General features: G+C 37.2%; 1 long non-coding RNA gene across 1 annotated transcript; it reads left to right on the forward strand.

Moving 5' to 3' along the window:
- The first annotated feature begins 6360 nt into the window (after positions 1 to 6360).
- Positions 6361 to 21151, forward strand: LOC109406959 (uncharacterized). The gene is made up of 3 exons (XR_002129481.3): positions 6361 to 6547; positions 18863 to 19018; positions 19237 to 21151. It is a non-coding gene; the product is annotated as an uncharacterized LOC109406959 (long non-coding RNA).
- The last annotated feature ends 322 nt before the right edge of the window (positions 21152 to 21473 follow it).

The raw sequence follows: 21473 nt of genomic DNA on the forward strand, positions 1-21473 counted from the left end.
AAACGAAGGATTGATTTGTTAAACCAAGATCATGCAAATATATGTAATGGGGTATGCCCCTATGAATTTTAAGGAGAGTCCGCCGTTCTCTTCGTACCGGTTTTAACAAGATTTTGGCATCTCCACTCTTCCTAACCATAATACAACATCGACTGGAAACTATCATTATCCTCCTCCCCCAAAATTGATTAGGTATGAATGTTGTATCGATATAAAAGGAACAATTTCACAAATTTTCAACAGCTTCGTCGTCTATAGTGGAAGGACAACACATTTTTAGATATGCGGCAAACGGTTCCCAGAATGCATTCATCTCGATTTCCTTGCGCCGTTTCCGGTCGATGGGAAGAAGTGCGTCGTGATCAATGTCCCGGTATACCCGGTACACCAGCTCTTCGTTGCACATCAGCTTTTGCCACTTTTCCTCCTTCAGCTGTATATTCTTCAGGACGTAACTGCCTAGTCCCGACGAACACGACACACGATGATTTTTTGACCAAAAATAAGCGCAAAAATAAAAATAAAATGAAAACAAACTGTCGAAAAATGATGATGATGATGAAGATAAATAAAAGTGTACTCATCATCAGTGCGAGTATTGCCTATGACTGCAGAATCATTCCGGAAGGGAATTATCTGCCTGATGGTTTGTTGTAGCAGGGTGAGGTCAAATCACTGAATTCCTTCGGTAGTCAACATAAAGTTTCTATCTCATGACAAAAGTCTGGCTACTCCACGAACTTAAGTCCCGAAAAATATTGAAATTCGATATGCTTAGATCTCAAAAGAAAGCTACCCTTTTTTGCCCAATAACTTACAAATAAGTGTATAACGAAATTCAAAGCACTTTCAGGGTCCTAAACTCATCGTTTTAATAAGAATCGAGCTTTTTTTGACTAAGCTTAAGGTACACCGGGGCAAGTTGAAACGGGTGGGGCAAGATGAAACAGCGGGTTAACATGATGTTATCTAATGATGGTTAACAGCTTGAATGCCATAACACATAGTTTTTGATTCAAACTATCTCTCGGCGAAAGAATACAGGCCGCGTTTTCATTCGGATCGTCCGCGTGCACGTCGTCGTCGTCGTCGTCGTCGTCTATTTGACTGCTCATCTTCGTACGGGGCGATTTAGTGAGTTTTTGGAGGCAAAGTGTACAGGCCGCGTTTTCATACGGATCATCCGTCGTCGTCGTCGTCGTCTATTTGACTGTGCTCATCTTCGTGATTTTGGAGGCAAAGTGAAGAGGCCATTTTTTTCATTTGGGCCTGCCGCGTCGTCGTCGTCGCAGATTTGGCTGTGCTCATCTTCGTACGGGGCGGTTTAGTGTGATTTTTGAGGCAAAGTGAAAAAGCCGTTTTTTTATTCGGACCGGCTGCGTCGTCGTCGTCGTCAATTTGAATGTCCACATCGTCGTACCCGTGTGTAGTTGTAGCGGTTCAGTTCGATTTCGGAGAAGAGACCAGTTAGTGGAAGATGCTGTAGCACATACGCACTGGACACTTCGAAGGATGTTTATTGGTGAGCTCTTTCCATTTTATCATAATAATAATAATAATAATAATAATAATAATAATAATAATTAATGCTAAAGGATTTATACAATTCTGCTCTGGTTTTTGTGTATTTATCTAACAAATATTGAAAAGTTCGTCACGTCATGTGTCGGCGTTAGTACCCAATGCACATTTAGTTGATAATAAATATGTTTCTTTCATTTTTTGCATTTACACAAAAATTTGAATGGTTTGTCATCTTCGATGTCGACATTTGTAATATTTTAGTCAAAATGAATAAATGTTTTGACTCAATAGTAAAGGTTGCATGAGAGCCCGTCTTGGTTCGTCGTTGCATCGCGTCGTCGTCCTGTGTGCGTACTCATCTTCGTACGAGGCGGTTTAGTGTGTTTTTGGAGGCAAAGGAAGTGCCACTGTGTTGTGTATTTATCTAACAAATATTGAAAAGTTCGTCACGTCATGTGTCGGCGCTAGTTCCAAATGCACATTTAGTTGATAATAAATAATTTTCTTTCATTTTTTGCATGAACACAAAAATTTGAATGGTTCGTCATCTTCGGTGTAGACATTTGTAATATTTTAGTCCAAATGAATAAATGTTTTGACTCAAATAAAGGTTGCATGAATTTCTGGAAAAAGAGAGGGTCGGTAAAAGATAGACGGCGAACCATACGGTAGGATCTTTCTGATTTATTTATCACGTGTTATTTTGTTAATACTTGTGAATTGATCGCGTTCAGCATTGTCTCGCGCGGAAACGCAAACTACAGATGCGTCGGTGTTTAGCATTGTGTTCTCCTTAGTTGCGAATGAATAACTTATGTAGGGTGAGTTTTGAGGCACAAAAGATCGCGTTCGTCGTCCAAGGTTTAGTAGGGTATTTCTTCGCGAGCTCATTATTATTCGCGAATCAAAACATTACACTCATTTACCACGACAAAATCCTCAACACATCTCCATTTCCCCTGTCCAAACTCCTAGTGATTTCTCGTAGTAACGCAGAGAATTCCTCGGTTATTGGCCTAAGCGAGAATCACGTCATCACTTCCTTCCCTATCCTCAATTGACCTGCATTCGGACGCGGCCGGCGCTGGTATTGCTTAAGTATTGGGATTCCAGCATTTACACAATGAAGAGAAAGCTAATCCCAAGCATCATCTGTTGGTTCTTTGTGTAAATGCAGTTGTCCTTGCAATAACAGAGGAGCAACCGCGGGCGGTCAATCATGCTCATGCTCATGCTCATGCTCAAACTATCTCTCGGCGAAAGAAAAACTTCAAAATTGTATTGAAAACTATTTCAAAACAACGTGTTTCATTTTACCCCACCCGTATCAACTAGCCCCGGTGTACCTTAAAGAAACGGAGCTCAAATTCTGACATGATCGTTTCTTTTACTAAAAATAAAAAAAATATCGTTGACCACCAATATTTCTCATTTTTGAAACGGTCTTAGGTATAGTTTCCCTTACTGTGGGTCGCGACCCCCACATGAGGCAGTTTATTGATGAGACTCTATTGATATCGGTGTAAATATATATTTTGTTTTTATTTTATAGTGTTTGTTAGGTGTTTGTTAAAGTACGTAGTCATTGTTAGAAAATATAGTAATTTGTTTTTCAGTCCGATGAAAAATTTTGATTTCTTCTTTGTATTTAAGTTTACATTTTTCTGTGATGGGTCGCGAAAAGTTTGCCTAGTAGCTAGTGGAGCCGCCAACCAAAAACTTTGGGAACCTATGGTCTAAGGGACAATGAAGCATTGCGGACCCCCTGTTCCGGTGGTAAAAGTCCACCAAATAGAGAACCCCAATCCAAGGTGACCCGTGCTGATAGATAAATGGTGGCATGAAAAATGCTCGATCTTCAACAAGGCCCGTAACGTGGGTAGACAAAATCTCCATGTTGCGTTAAGGTGAACGATTTACCACCAGCTAAATCCTAGTCCGTTCTGCTTGCAACTATGAAATAGCATGTTTTAGTAGTTAAAGAATAAAAACTTTGATTGTTTTAGATTTCACACCTTGCCAAATGGATTAGTATTCCTAATCTTAAATCAATCAAACATTTTTTCGATAAGTTGAACAAAAATTGTCTAAAACCATGTATGTAATTGATCCGACGCCAACGTTGCGGTCTTCGACAAAGTTTCTAGGTACACTCAAAGCCACATATAAAAATTATTGGCTATTTAATCCAATAAAAACTGAAGTCCCTTATTGAAAAAGAAAAAAAAATAATTTCCCCATACTGAATCTACATACACTCCCGTTCAAAAGTTTGGGGTCACCCCCTCAAAAACATGTAATTTTTTTAGGCCCATATCTCCGCCAATTTGCGTCCGATTTCAAAACCCTAGGTTTCATTCAAAAGATAATAAGTCAAAGAAACTTTGAACATGATTTAAAAGAAACTCTTTCGAAAATTGTGTATGTAAACTTAACCCAAAGTTGCCAAATTTTCTTAAAAATGAATATAAATTTACGGCAGTGTCGCTAGAAGTTGGGTCGACCAAATTTTAAGATGAGAGTGGTAATATGACCCATTTTCTATTAGCTTTCAACTGCTTTTTACAGAACTTAGCTAAAAAATCTAGAAAAAAAAAGTGATTAAGTAAATTATTCCTTGATGTCATCGACCAAAAGTTTGGGGTCACCCCTCAATATGATGTATCGACCAAAAGTTTGGGGTCACTTTAGTAAAACATGGAAAAGTGATTTGGTAATATATTCGTCATCTATAGTTCAATTTTAATTATGTTTGGCTCATTTCAAAGATAATTAACTAAATTTACGTTTGATGTCTTCAACTTAACGTATTTAACGATTTTTGTATATAAAAATGTTATGTAAAGTTAGCACATTTTACCACGCTTCAAAAAATGAGGCAACTTTACGTTAAGTTTTAGTATGTAAATTTCAACAAATATGAGGTTCAATGTCTATGCAGTAAGTATCATTGATTTTGTTTCAAATAAGCCAAGAAGAATTAAAATTGAATGAAAGATGACAAAGATATCAACAAATCACTTTTCCATGTTTACGATAGTGACCCCAAACTTTTGGCCGATACAGCATTTTGAGGGGTGACCCCAAACTTTTGGTCGATGACATCAAGGATTAATTCACTTAATAACTTTTTTTCTAGATTTTTTAGCTAAGTTCTGTAAAAAGCAGTTGAAAGCTAATAGAAAATGGGTCATATTACCGCTCTCATCTTAAAATTTGGTCGACCCAACTTCCAGCGACACTGCCGTAAGTTTATATTCATTTTTTTAGAAAATTTGACAACTTTGGGTTAAGTTTACGTACAATTTTTTTTGAAAAAGTTTCTTTTAAATCATGTTCAAAGTTTCTTTGATTTATTATCTTTTGAATGAAACCTAGGGTTTTGAAATCGGACGCAAATTGGCGGAGATATGGGCCTAAAAAAATTACATGTTTTTGAGGGGGTGACCCCAAACTTTTGAACGGGAGTGTATATAAAAATGCAGTGGCATACGTGGGACCACGCATAACTCGCAAACGAAATGGTCAATTTGGGTTGTATTGGTTTTGTTCTGTTAGTTTTCATCCAAGGAAGGTTTATTAGGCAAAAAACATTTCGAAATAAAGATTTTTTGAAAATTGACTTTCCATGAAATCTGCGTACAGGGACTTGGTCTTGAAACGTAAAAAAACGTAGTAGGCAAGACAAACTTTACGGGGGTCAGCTAGTTAAATATAAATTTCAATCGCAATGCAATCGCTCCCAAATTTTGCACATTTGTTTTGGACACCCATATGGACCAAAAAAGCTTCGTTCCGGGTTGCGCGATCAAAGTTCAATTTTCCCATACAACGTTGATCATGTCTAAAACGTAAAATCAATGCATCATCTAATCAAATAAGTTTAAAATTAGATGAAGCTAGTAATTAATTAAGCCCAGAATATTATCAATTATCACACACTGAAAACAACAAGCCAGTTGCACGAAAAGAATATCATAATAACATAATAAATTATTGAAGGTTGACAATGCACCACTACTCTACGGTACGGTAAATGATGGTGTTCACATCCTACTCATATTGTTCGTAGACTTGGATGATAATCAAACAACGAACATCAACATCAGTTCATGCAATGTACTGATATGATTACATCAATTTATAACATAGTATGACATTGTACAAAATCTGATCTGCTATTCACTCTCATTTCTGAGTTTACCTGCTTTTCGTTTACTTTCAAATGACAGTTTTCGACAAAACGTATTCATTATTGTCGTATGTTTACCATCAGATACCCAAAAAATCCCACTTTATGATATACCGCATCCCCTGTAATAAAAAAAAATATATAGTGTGAACAGTAAAATCGATTCCAACTTCCTCTACTCACCTTGATATACACGAGTAAAACTTGTGAGATTAAAGTTGTTGCCCCACCAATCTAGTAACATGATGTTAATTGAATCGTTCAATGTATCCGCTCCAAAGTGTGATCGGTATGGTATCTGAAAATTGTGCTTCTTTCGAAGAAATACGGGGCATCTTGGGATGCCGAGGACATGTCCGAAAAAGACTATACAGTCATTTATGGCCGAATGGTTGTAGCATTTTGAGAGATTTGAGAAGAAAACTGATTGGGAGAAACCAACCCAAAAGGGAAAATAATTCCACACACACTCGCACCACAATGTTAAGGCCATTCTATTTAACAGCTTTGCAGAAATACTCACACAGCTACCCCCTGTCAGTCTTGTGAAAGTTCAGAGCTTATACATGTCACCTCAGCTAGCGAGAGAGAAACCCGGATTTTTGGCATACACATGCCGTATTGCCTCTTTACAAACTCAGTTGATTTCTTGACTTCTAACACTGTACACATCAATCGCGTTCGTAAGGTTTTGCTCGAGAAAAAAAAGTGAAAAATGAAGGTTTTGTGTGAAGGACACTTGTTATCGATAACATTGGGATTAACGATGAAAGCCAGAAAGGAGCTAATATTGACCAATCATTACATTCGGATGTAAATTACCGGTAATGAGTAAGTATTATTATTGGTTCTATTCACCCATTGTTAGCTATTGTTAGGACTTTATTTTCAATTTATTGCATTAAAGCTGAAGACGTCACATATGGAGATTGAAAACTTCATCAAATATACATCGAATGTGATTGAAATACAAAATTTCTAATTCTATTCAATGTAAAAAGGACCCTGCCATGGAAATTGAGAATAGATAGTTGATAATGTTCTACGCATGTGTAGTGTTATTTTTCATTCCATCTACATAGCAGCGAACATCCTGATTTTTGATGCCTTCCGTGCAAGAGCAAGGATTTTTTTTTAATATCGCAGTGATATAAAATGGCGGGCGTGTAACTTTACAATCAAGAATCGATATTTTTTATGAACCAACCCGACCGCTTTTCTCTTCGTGTAGGACGACATTGTTTCCATTAGGTGTAGAACGAACAAATATTGGGATTATATTAGTAGTATTTACTCTTAGCATTACACAAACCTAAATTTGTTAATGGAATTTTATTATTATTAATAATAATGTAAAAATTCAAATCAACCGGTGCTCGTATCTTTTTAAATTTGACCAATATAAGGTGACTAAGGGTATTATCGGCAGATTTTGTTCTCTTCGTCATAAGAGGTTTTTGTGGGCCAAATTTCCTGAAATTTGGGCATTTAACTCAGCTTAGTTGGGAAGGATTTGAGGCCAACTCTGAGTTCAACTCGTTTCAAAAAACTCCACACGATGAAGAGAACAAAACTACCGGAAATACGTTAGTTCCCCAACATAAGAATGTCAGATTCTTTGACGAGTTTTACACTTTTAAAGGCGTATTAATCGAATGACAAATACGCAGGCTGTACGGACAGTTTTTTGATACACTATAAGAATGTAAGATTTTGATGAGTACTGCGCAGAGTTTAGAAATGATTCAAGCTACCTTAAAAGTATAGCTTTGACTGTGCTGTTTTATATTCATAAGGTATTAAATTAAAACGATTGTATAAATTATGCGATAATTATAAATCGAAAAAAAATGTGATGAAGTGATTAAGCTTTGTCATTTTACATTGAATTTTGATTTTTCTGTGGGTTGCAGTTTTAGACCCAACATATGATTGATCACAATAATATCATGAAATGAACTAGTGTAGGTGTACCAGCAATGACTATAGTGATGGACCTGAATAATTTTCCCCAGTCATGTAACAATAATGATTTTTTGATATTAAAAGTTCTGTGTGTATCGATGGCATAGAATTAAAAATATTTGTTTATATTATCCGGTACAGTATAAATAGGAAATCCTTGGCGATAACTGGTACAATAAAGCTATAAGTACATGTTGTCAAATAAGTGGCAAGGTCACGCCTAGCAGAATAACAGACACAAGCGTATTCGACACTGCTGAAGTTCTGCCTAATCGGTACCGATATTTTCTTGTGGACACAATTCATTGCACACTTAATAAAGCGCAAGGAGATTGTCTTAATAATACGAGAAAAATGTCATCCTAAACTAAAGGTTTCATGCGATTTTAACAGAAGCAGTTGTCTTGTATTTTTCGGACGAATTGGCACAAAAGTGAGTGGTTTTTAGGCCTATATACAGGGTGTTAGGTTCCTGAGTGCAAACTTTTCTCGGGTGATAGAGGACCATAAATGGTTAAAAAAAATTGGTCTATGCTTATGGTCAAATCTCAACCGTTACGTAGTTATTGAACTTCCCATGTTTTTGACTCTTATTGCCTCAACTGGCTATAACTTGGAAATGGTCAAACTTATCGCAGTTTTTAAACCCTTATTTGAAAGATTTTCGGAATTTCTATCAAATGGCATCTTTGAATCGATTGGTTTAATTATTGTGCGTTGCATGAAAAGCACAATTATGGCGACTACTTTCCAAGGCCTTATGTAATGGTCGAAATTAAATCGCGGTGCCAATAGCATGTGCAGTCGCAGCAGTCATCACATCACCCGGCCATGTGGCGACGCTTTTTCAAGAATTATCAAAGAGCCCTGTGATGGAAAATTTGAAAACAGGTCTGTTTCCTTAGGCGACAATCTCGCGTGTATCTTTGATTGCGGGTAAAAGTAGTCGCCAAAGTAGATTTTATTTTGATTCGTATTAGTAGTTTACGCAACAAGGTGCAGAATGATGATTTTTACAGCACGAGCCGTACATTTATCCAACGAGGCTTGCCGAGTTGGATAATTACGATGAGTGCTGTAAAAATCGAGTTCTGCACCGAGTTGGGTACAACGTTTTTTGCAACTTCATAAATTACCACTTGAGGATAGTTTTTAACAAAACTTTTTCATCAAACTGCACACTGATGTTTATAGTCATGATAAAGGAAGTCTGATCATAGCAGGTTATACTGTGCAGTTGTCATAATTTTTCAAACCTGCGTCCAGAAAGCATCAATAAGTTGATCAAAACTGAAAACAATGCTGTAATGGTTCATTACGCAACGCAAATCAGTGCTGTAATGAACCATTACAGCACTGTTAATTTGGTGTGGGAAAGTAGGCCTTTTCCTGTCAGATTTGCGTGAGGTAAAATGGCCTATTACGATGAGAAGTTGCAAAAAATAAATAACTAAGTTTTCTAGAGCAAATAGCTCAGAAGTAGTGTGTTTTAACTTGTTTTTGTTAATTATCTTTGAAAAAATGCGTAATAAATTAAAATTTCTTCGTAGGCAAAGTTGTGGCCCCTGTTTCACTCTACAATTCGTTCTTTGATACCAAATTTCTATCTCTTATCGTTTTCTTGCAATTACTAAAATAGGATGTTTGGCAAACTTGTAGGATTTTGTTTTTTCTTATTATTATCATCAAGGATTCCATATTCTAACCCTCATATTTATGGCGTGGAAGTATTAGTGCCACCTACCCCAGTCGGGACCACACAGTCTTGAAAGATTTGAGGAACTATGTTTAAAATGCCATGGTGGGGTAAAATGATTCATCTCATAAAATCATTCCTGAATGTGATTTGATTATTACTATAAGTGAATGGTGTGGAGATATGTTTGCATAAAATATCCTTCTAGAAGCCAGGCAGGCAAACCTACTTAAATATTTTGATTTCCCTATGAAAATTGGCAACTTCCGGTTTTCTTGCTTGCAATGAAGATTTTCTGGTGATTCTATTATCAGCCAAGTGTTTCCAAGGTGATTGAAACACACAGTGAGACGCATGGTTGTGATGAGATGAAAATACAAACACCCTTGTAATTTCTGACTGACCATATATTTTATTTATATTATATTATACCGACTTTTCGCACTATCTAAGCAGATTACCCTCTTGAAAAGAGTGTAGGATTTGGCACGATAATGGAGCTACGTATTATGATAATACTTTTGTAACGACTTTCTTATCAATTGCAATGGAATTCCTCAGAAATCCCTAGCAAACACAATATACAGCATGCGGCAGAGCCATCTTTCAAGAAAAAGAGGGATTGCGACACTCGCGTGACGGAATTTATGGCCCACTCTAATATCTCCCACCGTCTCGATTTAGTAAGAGAAAATAACGAAATGAAGAGCATGAGTGCTTGCGGAGTGAGATGGCTCACGCCCCCCAGCAATATGGATTGCATTGGGGATCGCAACCTGCACCATGAGAGGAAATGCGAAGAAGAATCATCAGAGTGGGCTAAGCGGTAGATATTGGTTGCCCTATTTGATCTGCCCAGCAGATAGATTTGCTATGCGAAAATCTGAAACAATAGGTGTTTACTCGTTTCGCAAATTTGTATTGTTAAGCCTAAATCAGGCATTTATATGGGAATGCCACCAATCACTTTTGTGAAGGCAAGCGAGTTAGAAGCCCGTACCATTTGTGGAAAGTTATCAAAAAAACACCAAACCAGATTGTGAGTTAGTTCTGTGCGAATTGAACCATTAGATAGTGCGATATTGATAGTTTGATTAATTGAGGTGAGACCAAAGCCAATAAATTTGTGGATGGAATTATGATCAGGTTAATCGTAAATTTTTCAGAATTGAATCGTTCGTTAATCCTAAACTACTGTGTGGTTGAGAGATCAGAAGAAAAAAAACGCTTAGGTAAGCTAGTTTATGAACTATGGATTTAGAGTGTAGACTAATTTCGTTGTGGGACAGCGTTCCCTTCAACGAAGGGTTTTTATTTGGGTTCGTAAAACCCAACGCTACAGATCCTCCTCGCGGACCGGCGCAAGCTCCACGCGCATCCCTGGCACTGGCAGCTCTACGTACTTCGGCGCAAGCTACACGCGCAACGGAATTCCCGCGAGTCGGCTAAGCTCCACGCGTCTCGGTGCAAGCTCTAGGCGTAAACGGTGCTCATCTCTTTCCGGTGAACCCGGTGAGCCGATACCTCGCCGTGCGACGTATCTCACCACTCTCCTTGCGTTCTACCAATAACGAGCGACGCGCAAGCCCACTGCTTTTCGTCGTCCGAGCGATCACACTCGTTCGATTCCACCGCAGCATCCTTGCCAGGGCATCTCGCGGTGACCGCCTCAACGCAATTCACTATCCCGGTGAGACGACTCTCCCTGTTGCCTATCGTCGAAGCGCACCAGCGTCGAATACGCCTGCCGTCCGTAGTTCGAACGGTCACTCGCTCTCGCCTCGATAGCAGCATCCCCGTACCACGAGCTCGCGGTACTCGCCCCTACGCAAGCCACAGTTAGAGAAGCACTCAGAGAGTACCAGTTGGCCGAGGGCACCGCGCAGCCGCGACAACCGCCGCTCTCTCGACGACTTTGCCAGCAGGATCTCGCGCTCTGAGGAGCGACCGCGCTACAACAACGTGCCGCAGTGGAGACGACCAACAACTCTACGATCGTCCACCAGATCTCACGCGCTGCAGCTGCAAGTTGCGCGACATCGGAGCAACACGACGGCCGGGCCCCAACATGAGAACAAAGTTTGTTCTTGATAACCGTAAGTCTTTGAAAAACCTTTGAGCTCAATAGGTAGGACTAGTTTAGTAAGCCCCCAATTGTAAAACTGGTAAATTCATCTCAACTAGGTCCTTAAATATATCGCTTTCTTCGCTTAATTGGTTGAAGCTTCCCTAGATTAGTCTTTTTTAAATTTTATTTGGTGATCTTTTTTCCATTTTCTGATTTCGTTGGAACTTACGTTTGGGTGGTCGGAGAAAGTGCGTGTTTGAGCCACTTTAAAAACTCGCCCGTGACAGAGTCTCAAAGCCGGACCTAAAAAAGCGTCGCAGCCTCTCTAACCCGAGAGTGGCGCTAAAGCTGCTGACGTTGTGTGCAAAAGAACCGTTACACTTTGAAAGTTGCGTTTGAGCAGGGCTCCGACGTATTCATATGAAAAAGTAATTGGAAGAATTTATCAAGAAAGTAAGAAATACAGAAAAATGTGATACTACATTTTGCGGAATAATTTTTGCTCAAAGAAATGAATACAGAATAAGTCAAAGAAATTTTCAATCCGATTCACTGGATTTTTTTCCGGCATTTTTTTTACCCGAGCAGAGGAGAATAGCAAATTGATAACTACGAAATCACATAACATGTTTTTATATCTTGTTTTATTATTATTAAATTATCAAGGCATAACTTTTCCATAACACATTTTGTTGGACAATCTCATTTTGTTATAATCTAGCTATTGATATTCATTCATTAAATTACATTTCAATAACATATTTCTTATTGTTGTGCTATTGATCAACTAATCAACAGTTGTACAACAGTAGCAAGTTTTTAAATCAAAACAACAATTAGACAGTTATGACCTGTCAATTTCTTTTGTTTCTTTTTTGTATTCAGTTAATAAGAAGATTTCTGAACGAATCCTCTGTAGAATTCCTTGAATAATATTCGGCAAAAAAACCTGGAAGTTCTGGAGCAACCTTTCGATAAATCCCTAGAGAAATCTTTAAAGAACTCCTAGCGAAATTTTCTTAGAAATTCCCAAAGTAATTCTTCTGAGAAATTATTGGAATTCTAGGAAGAATTTTTTGAAAAGTTCTTGGAGAATTCTCCGAAAAAACTCCTTATGAAATCCTCAAAGAAATTCTAATAGAAATCTTGAGATGAACTTCTGGACAAATGATCACAGGAAATGTTGTAGAAATCCTTAAAGGGATTCCAAGCAGAATTCTGAAGGAATTTCTAGAGGAGTCTTTGAAAATCCGTGAAAGAAGAAATCTCGAAGAAATTTCTGGAAGTTTTTTCGAATCTATTTATGGAAAAGTTGATGACGTATTCTGTCGACGAATTTCTGGAATAATAATACGACAAATTCCTGAAAAATTTTTCGGAGAAGTCCCTTGATAAATACAGAAGGAATTTCTGACGGAATCCTTAGAAAAATCGATAGAGGAATATCAGGAAAAAAATTTGCAGAAATTGGTGGTGAAAGTCCGGAAAATCAGCAGAGGAAGTTCAGGAGAATTTCTAGCAATTTTTTTGGAGGAATCTGTGTAGAATCTAGGAGGAACGAACGAAATTGCTATCGACGACCAAACTATTTCAAGCATAATTACGTGTTGATTTCAAAGCCCGGCTCCGAAAACAATTAAAGTAGAACAATTTAAAAATTACAGCTGGAAGGGGAAGCCCGTATTATTTGAAAATATAGAAATTATTAAAGTTCAATTATCTTGCTTTGTAGTAAACCAACTTCAAATCTCTTAGTTTGAATTAAAAACTTAATTTGATATCAAATAATAAATTAAAATGGTTTTCAAGGAACATTTTTTTTGTTATGATATTTGTTATTTTGCCGCTTATGACAGACAAGTTTATAACATAATATGTTATGTTAATAACTTAAAAGTACTCTATTCTATTATTCAGTTATTTTGCCCAAATAACACAGTTCCTTATGCTGTTGTTGTTCCCTTCTGCTCGGATAAATATACAATTTTGACAAATATTCTCAGTTTAAAATGATTTCAAGCTTTTTGTTGATGCATCATTAAAGGGGTGACCCAAATTTTTGATCAATGACATCAACAATCCATATAGTAGATAACTTTTTTTCTAAATTTTTCCTTTTTCATTTCATTTGTTTAATATTTGAACGAAGATTCATACATGTTCGAAGTTTTTTTTTGACTTCTTATCTTTTTAGTAAGACCCTGGGGAAGAAGGGCCACCCTAACCACAAAAAAATCAAAACTTAATCGAGCGTTTGGCTTCGTGGTCGTGTGGCTAGTGTCTCCAAGCACTCAGTCGCATTGTGCTAAAGAAAGCGGGTTTGATTCCTGCCACAGCTAGCTGTCAGGAAAACTTTTCAACTGTGCCACTGAGCGGTGTATGTTAGTCCATTGTCTGGTGTCGTGCTTCCTTTAAAGAGTGATTATCTCACTGCACTAAAGGGATTGAGGTGGCCAAAAATCGAAAATTGACATTATTCAATTTGAGATTTAGGTTCGGTAGCTGGAAGAAGACCAGTTGGACCAGAAAAATGAATGAATGTTTCATCTTCGCATATCTTTGGATTAAATGAAAAATGTTGAACTTATAAAGTAGTTTCTACAAACTTATTTATAAGCATTTCCAATGATATATCAGACGTAGAAAAGTTGATAGGAAACCTATTAAACGATGCCACTTTAAAAAAGTCAATTTTCCCCATACTAACCGTTTTACACAAAAAAAAAGTTTCGCAAAGTTTCGCTTCGGGGCTACTTCTATGTCTTTCTTAAGGATCTCTGGGAAACATTAAAATTAAGTTTGGCTGCTACTAGCTGCTATTCTGCAATTCCAATCAAGTTGTCGGCGATGGTTGAGTTATTCCAATATAAAAACACCCTATTGCCTATTAAATGCCTCTGAGGAAACATTTGATCGGCATGGCCACGTTTCTCGGTAGATCAATCATAGTAGAATCTAAATCTGGGCTTGGATATCGTAGTCTTAGTCTTTTTTTATGAACTGTAACATACTTTGTAAATTTCATCATATACACAGATAAACGCCTAAAAGTATGCAATGCCTTTGTATTTTAAATCTGTTGAAATTGTTATGTTACACAAATATTTATTTAAATTTCTAAAACCCCTGAATCAGTTTTTTGACAGCTCGAAATAACGAAATGAGTTTAAATTGAAAGATTGAAAATTTATTACGATTTTGATGGTGCAAACCCAAAGAGTAGAATTTTTATGCCCTCAGTATGGACAAGCCTGGAGTTTGGAGACTTCAGAAGTATTCATGACGTGTTTTCATATATTTAAGGCATAAACTCTACGAATAGAGCCAAGAAATTATAAAATTGACGCAAAAATATTTTTGGCCACCTTTTTGTATGGAGCCGCCCCATAGTGCACTGGAAGCATTTAACGTTGCCGTGTCTTTTTTTAAGTTCTTTGTTGACGTAGTTACCCAAGAATTATTATTTATAAATTTCATTAGAATACTGTAAATATGACTTTAAAAAGCCATGTCACCACCACAAGAATGTTTTTGGTTAGGTCCAACATAAACAACGTAAACATGAGCTTATTTATTTGGAAAGGCGTATCTTCTACAAACAATCTCTATATAATTGGGATAAAACTATATTATTTTATGACTTGAACCCTCAATCGTCTTTCTTTGTTCGAGTTGGGCGCTTTTATCCCTCTTGATCAGATTTCACCTAGGAGGCTATCTTTTGGAGAAAATCGTTCCTATCTAAATTCCTCTCTCATACTTTGTTGGCATTCTAGGCAAGATATGTACAATTGAATAGTATGATTAAAAACGTCATTCCTTATACAAATCCTGTGATTGTGTGATTGTAGGTGAAAAATTTAGATAAATAAAAACAAGAAGAAACAAACCTTGATGTTGTGCATATGCTTTGCAAACCCTTATGTAAATATTTCTGGGTTCTGTAGTCATGATGTGGAGTGTGAGATCGATTCCCCCTCCAGTGGGTGATTTTTTTTCGGCGAACGGAAAATTCTTCACTGGACCACTGGATGCTTCATCTTCTTCTTCTTCTTCTTCTTTTTCTTCTTCTTTTTCTTCCTCTTTTTCTTCTTCTTCTTCTTCTACTTTTTCTCCTTCTTCTTCTTCTTCTTCTTCTGTGGCTCTACGTTCACACGGGAATCCAACCCGGCCTCTCCGGATTGGCATTCCATAGCCAAGGCTGACTGGAGACCCCTCCCTGGGTGTTATGTGTGTTGTCCGTTGTCTCGTGTTTGTAATGTTCAGTCCGTGCAGCCTTCTGCCATTCTAAATAATTCACAAAACGGCTTAAGATGACCAGTATCACGTACTTAAAGAAAGTACTGGATAAACATTCGTGTAACACAGCATTTTCATGCTTCTTATACCGCCGGGTCATCTTACTCCTATGTTTTTGAAATTGGATGCAAATTGACAAATATCTGGACTTAAAATTAATTATGAAGGTGACTTCAAACATGATGAAATGAAATAAAACAATAAATAACGTGAAAAGAACACTGGGAGTGGGTATGACCTTTCTCACTACGTATAATTCTGTGGATCTACTACTAGAAATGATGCACTCGCGTAAACGATTAAACTACCAAACTTTTGCACGTTCTAGACAAAAACCTAAAACTTTCAACAGAAAATAGTTTTTAAGCATTGACATGTCCCGGCATGACTACGACATTGCAAAGTTATTAGTTTAAACAGAGCCAGAACGTGAAATTTGTTTTGTTTTGCATTAGAGAAATCATAAGTAACTTTCAGTATTCCATTCTATTACCAAGTCACAATATTTTAGGAAACAAACAAAACAAAGAGTACTAAAATACACAACAAAAGATAGCCTTTTTCAATTTTTCGATGTAAATGAGATTTTAATATTGGCACCGTGCTGAAAATAAGAACAGCCCCCTAGATAGCGTGACTGGTGGGTGACCTTCAAATCCCAATATTTTTGGTTATAACTCTGAGATTTTTTTTTAATTTGATTGTATAGTTTATTTTTTGAAAGTTGTCGCTCGCCTAGATGCACACGAATTTAAATTTTCAACAACTTTCATAAAATAAACCGCACTATAGACGAAATAAAATAGCGTGATGGTTGTTCGGCTAAAACTAACACGTAGAGGTAATGCTAAAAAAAATCCAAATGATTGATTTCAAATCATCCACATAGATTTTGAAACTTTTCGAGCGCTCACATTTTTTTTTTTTGTAAAATATCAACGAGATTCGTTTTGACGACGGGCTTGCGTAAGAAAGTACAAAAGCAACCATACGAAACCATATAAGAAGCAACAGTTTTACCCGGCTCAACCAACTTCGTCAAGACCAATTGCAAATGCCGAAATTCTTGCGAAATTTCACCTTACTAGCTGTTCCCGCCTAATCAATTTTGCGTAACATTTACACATTTTTGAGCTATGGCTTTCACCTTTCAAGACGCGTGAAGGGTCAATGCGTGCAGTGTAACATTCAAATAGGGGCAACGAATCGATTAGCAACCGGTATAAAAACAGACAATATATCATTATTGTCAAACGGATGTTTGCTGTCGGTTCAGTTTATTTCTTTTCAATTATTTGGCCCAGTGCAAAGTCCAAGTCAACATGATACTACAAAGTAATTAGCTATCTTGGCGATTGTCCCAAACCAATCCAAAACGGAATTTTCAAAGATGATGTTGTGACTCCAACAAAAAGATAAGCCTAAGTTTGTTTAGCCTCACAATTATCCCGTTTCAGAGTCAGCACTCTTCAAAAAAGAACGAAATGATCTTAGAACAATACATCAACAAAAGCAGAAACAGGATAATCGACAAAAAGGTGTTATTCATCCTGGATTATCTTCAGCTCTTTTTTAAGAAAGCAAACGGATCAATGGAAGCTTCCGTATTCAGTCGCATACGTAGTGGTGGCAAAGATAAGTTTGCACACTTTCTTCATTCATGCATGGTATAGGGTACATTGAAAATTCAAAGCATTTTTACCGCAAAGAAGGCAGTTTTCGTAAAAGATGTTCTTTAGGACACTGATACAGAAAGCGATACGTCGTGTGCAATTAGTTTCAAAAGTGGAAGCAGGATTATCTGCAGATAGGCCGATGATCCTGGATTATCAACCATTTTCCTACGGAGTGCAGACCGGCATCGTATTGTTGTAGAAAGGTACATATGCTGCGTCGCTGCGAAAAAAATGCGTTGATTTGAGGAATCTTACAGCGCAATTCTTATTCAATAAACAAATAATTTCTAAAAATAGGCATTTGGGTGCCTTCATATGTTTTCAATAAAAAAAAGTAAAACACAATAGCGTCCCAATAAATAATGCAAAAAATATTGGTTTTAGTATTCAGTTCACATAATTTATGCATTTTTTATCTTATGCACTCATAGCAGCCAAAAAGGTTGAAAGCATTTGTTTTAAGGACAAATTAAACCAACCTGTTGAAATAACAGTGCCGAAATAGCGAGTCATCGTCGTACATCGATAAATTGTATCGCATCGCATATACCGTCAAGGCACCATTCACCGTGGATTTAAGAGGATTCGGGGCAAATAAGGGCTGTCATTTGACACCAGTCCTATAAACATTGTTGGTGCCGCTTTTGATTGCCTTCATTATAGGTTAAAATTAAAGCAATATCCACAGAAGTAGAAAATTTTTCACAAAATTTGGTGATATAGTGCAATTAGTAAAGGGTAGTAGGGTCGCCTAATTCCGTGGTAGGTCACCATTCACCGTGGTAGTAGGGACCCATTCACCGTGTATGAGAAATTTTATTCTACTTCCTTTAAAAATGATCAAAACAACCCAGCCAAGGGAATTTTTTTCGTTTAAATTCATTTCAAGTAATAACTTGCAAGATTTTATTGAAAAAACGAATTTTCAAATTTTCGATTTTTTCTAGATATATGGGACAATATGGGGCACGGTGAATGGAGACCATTGATTTTTAGGGTACCCATTTACCGTGCCTTTTTGGTTTCAATTAAAAAGTACGAGTAATCGTACTTTCTTGTTAAACTTACTTCGGTAATGCAAAATACATACCTGATATGTGAATTTAAATGCTTCTTGGTGGAATAAAATCGTTACTATATTTAGTTTATCGCTTAAATCACCTTAGCGCAGTTTTCGTTTTTTCACCATGAATGCCGTGAACGAGCAGAAACCCGCTTCATGTAAACACACTTTAGTGTCAAAATGATACTTTTAAATGTTTTTAATGAGCGTTTTGACATGGTCACAATACATTAGTGTTGTATTGGTGAAATTGAAGGGAAATTGTCATATCATTTAATCATAATATGGAAATAATGAAAAAATATTCGAAGGCACACGGTGAATGGAGCCCCCACGGTGAATGGCGCCTTGACGGTAACGGTTTCTTCTCTTTTCACAGAAAATGATTCGGCCATTTTTTGCATTTGAGCATCAATATCAAATCAACGTCAACCTTGTCATCAGCGCGTTCTGTCCAAGTGGAAAGAAGGGTGATGTCGTCTGTCGGCAGGTCATGGATACACCAATACATCCAACAGGAAAACGGACGTCCTAGGTAAAACTTTCCCCCATTTATAGTCCTGTTTGTCTGCCTGGTAGTTACCCGTATCTATGCTGCCGAAGGGTGTTTCAACACAAGGGCAACACGGCGCTGCAAATCTCGTTCAGATATCCTTTGTAAATTCTCATGGCACGCGCATCTCACACAAACTTTCACCACGTCTGTGTTTGTGTTACCATTTGATGTAATTCACCTCTCCTCTTCTTTTTCAGGCTGTAATATTTATGCAAAAAATGCGGTGCGTTCGCCTACATAGTGAAAATGGGATAGCCAAGAAGTAAAAAGTAAGGCGCGAAACGAAGGTATGCTGGAACCCTACAGCGAGCACAAGGAAGTGAAAGTTCATATTATTTTAGTATCAGTAATCATCGTAACATTTTTTTTTATTCAAGCAACATTGAAGTATTTGATTGACGATGGCTGGTTAGCAACACTACGACGCATCAAACATGCAACTTGGAATTCGAAGATGGACAAGTTATATTCCTGGCAGACGATTTCGTCGATTTTTGTTCTACATCTACCCTGTAGATCCGAATTTGTTTGAATATTTAACAAGCGACAAATTCGGTTCTAGAGAGGTTTGTGTGGGGCATTTGATTTCATCGAAAGTAGAGCGCATCATGACACTGAATCGACGAAATCAGCTATTTTAAGAAAGCATCATAAGATATCAAGACTAGATTGCTTTTTTTATTCTACATGGAAATAACTCAAAACATTAGGTTTCTTTTGTGGCTCCTTAGTGGGTTAGTTTAATCTAGATGCAGAATAGAATTATTGCAAGACAGTTGTGGAATAAAACCCCCTATAAACTTCATATAACTGAATCAAGCATATTTTATAGTTCTTATTATACGAAAACGGATTTGCTCATTAAATTAATATAATAATTACCAAGATCCAAGAATAACCTAATAAAACTGTTGAAAACTAATTGTGATGCTTGCTTTCAAGAATAAAAAAGGTGATGAAACAATTACAACGTCTTATTATAACAATTATTTGGTGATTTGGAGTAATAAACCAATTATTGTACAATTATGTTATAAACAGAAGAATGCTCTTTTGATTAAGCCAAAAAAAATCTTTTTTATTTATTTTAATTGTTGAACTGTGCGAGTATAAATAAATAAATATATAGTTGGTAAACTAAATTGCCAAGAGAAACAATTACAATAATTTCACGCCGATTTGGAGATTTACTATAGCACATCGAAGGCATTTTTTACAATTGTGTGTTTTTTTAGAATTGGATTATTCTATTGAAACTATGTATGTTTCATGTGTGCTTACCATTAGAACAAGATATAGAACTTGTCATACATACCTCACTTTGGGGCAATCCATTGAGATACCATTGCAAGAAGTGGCAATAGTAAACTCGAACTATTACCTTTCAAACATATCAGAAATTCCAGATCATAGTCAACAATTAATGAGTCGAATTTGATATCATATTTTGTTATAGCAGTGCCTCTAGGTTCGACTAGAATACCGTAATCTGATGACTAGTTGTTCGCTAAGGCAAAGTTTATCAATATGGGATCCACGCACTTTAACCTCTGAGGATGTTACAGTTCGGCTCTCTTATTGAGCCCTAAAAGCTATCTGGCTTTGAAAGCATTTGATAAATCGTTTTGACTGATTACCATTTTTGACGTCTATTCAATTGGACATCACTCTTTGTTCGGCCCAGCATTTCATTTCCATATTGATTGTACAGTTAGATATACCACAGAAAGGTTCTGGGCCTATAAACTGCTATCCCGAATCCTGTTAGCTATCTCATTTGCCATTTCATTCTCTTCAATGCCATAGTGATCTGGAGCCCAGTATGAGTTCACTGAGTTCCCTTGGCAGTTCCCTCGCAGTGAAAGAATGTATTCCCAGACAAGCTTTGAAGTACATTTATAAACACACAATGCTTTGAGTGCTGCTTGACTGTCTGAGAAAATACATATTTTGGCATACCTGTATTTTCTCGCAAGGCAAATATTTACGCATTTAAAAAATAGCAAGAATCTCCGCTTGAAACACCGTAGGATAGTGTCCCATCGCCACTGACGTTTCAATTCCAGGGCCGTAGATTCCTGCTCCCGTTTGAACTCCAATTTTTGAGCCATCTAGAAAATTGTCCCGATCAGAAGCAAGTAACTTACAAATACCACGCAACGAACAGCATGTGCTTCTATTTCTTCTTCTGTCATAACGTCCCCACTGGGACAAAGCTCAGTTTTCTTTGAGCTTGGAACCTCTAGCTCAAAGAAAACTGAGCTTTGTCCCAGTGGGGACGTTATGACAGAAGAAGAAATAGAAGCACATGCTGTTCGTTGCGTGGTATTTGTAAGTTACTTGCTTCTGATCGGGACAATTTTCTAGATGGCTCAAAAATTGGAGTTCAAACGGGAGCAGGAATCTACGGCCCTGGAATTGAAACGTCAGTGGC

This window comes from Aedes albopictus, chromosome 1, assembly GCF_035046485.1.
Source record: "Aedes albopictus strain Foshan chromosome 1, AalbF5, whole genome shotgun sequence".
NCBI classification, from domain to species: Eukaryota; Metazoa; Arthropoda; class Insecta; order Diptera; family Culicidae; genus Aedes; species Aedes albopictus.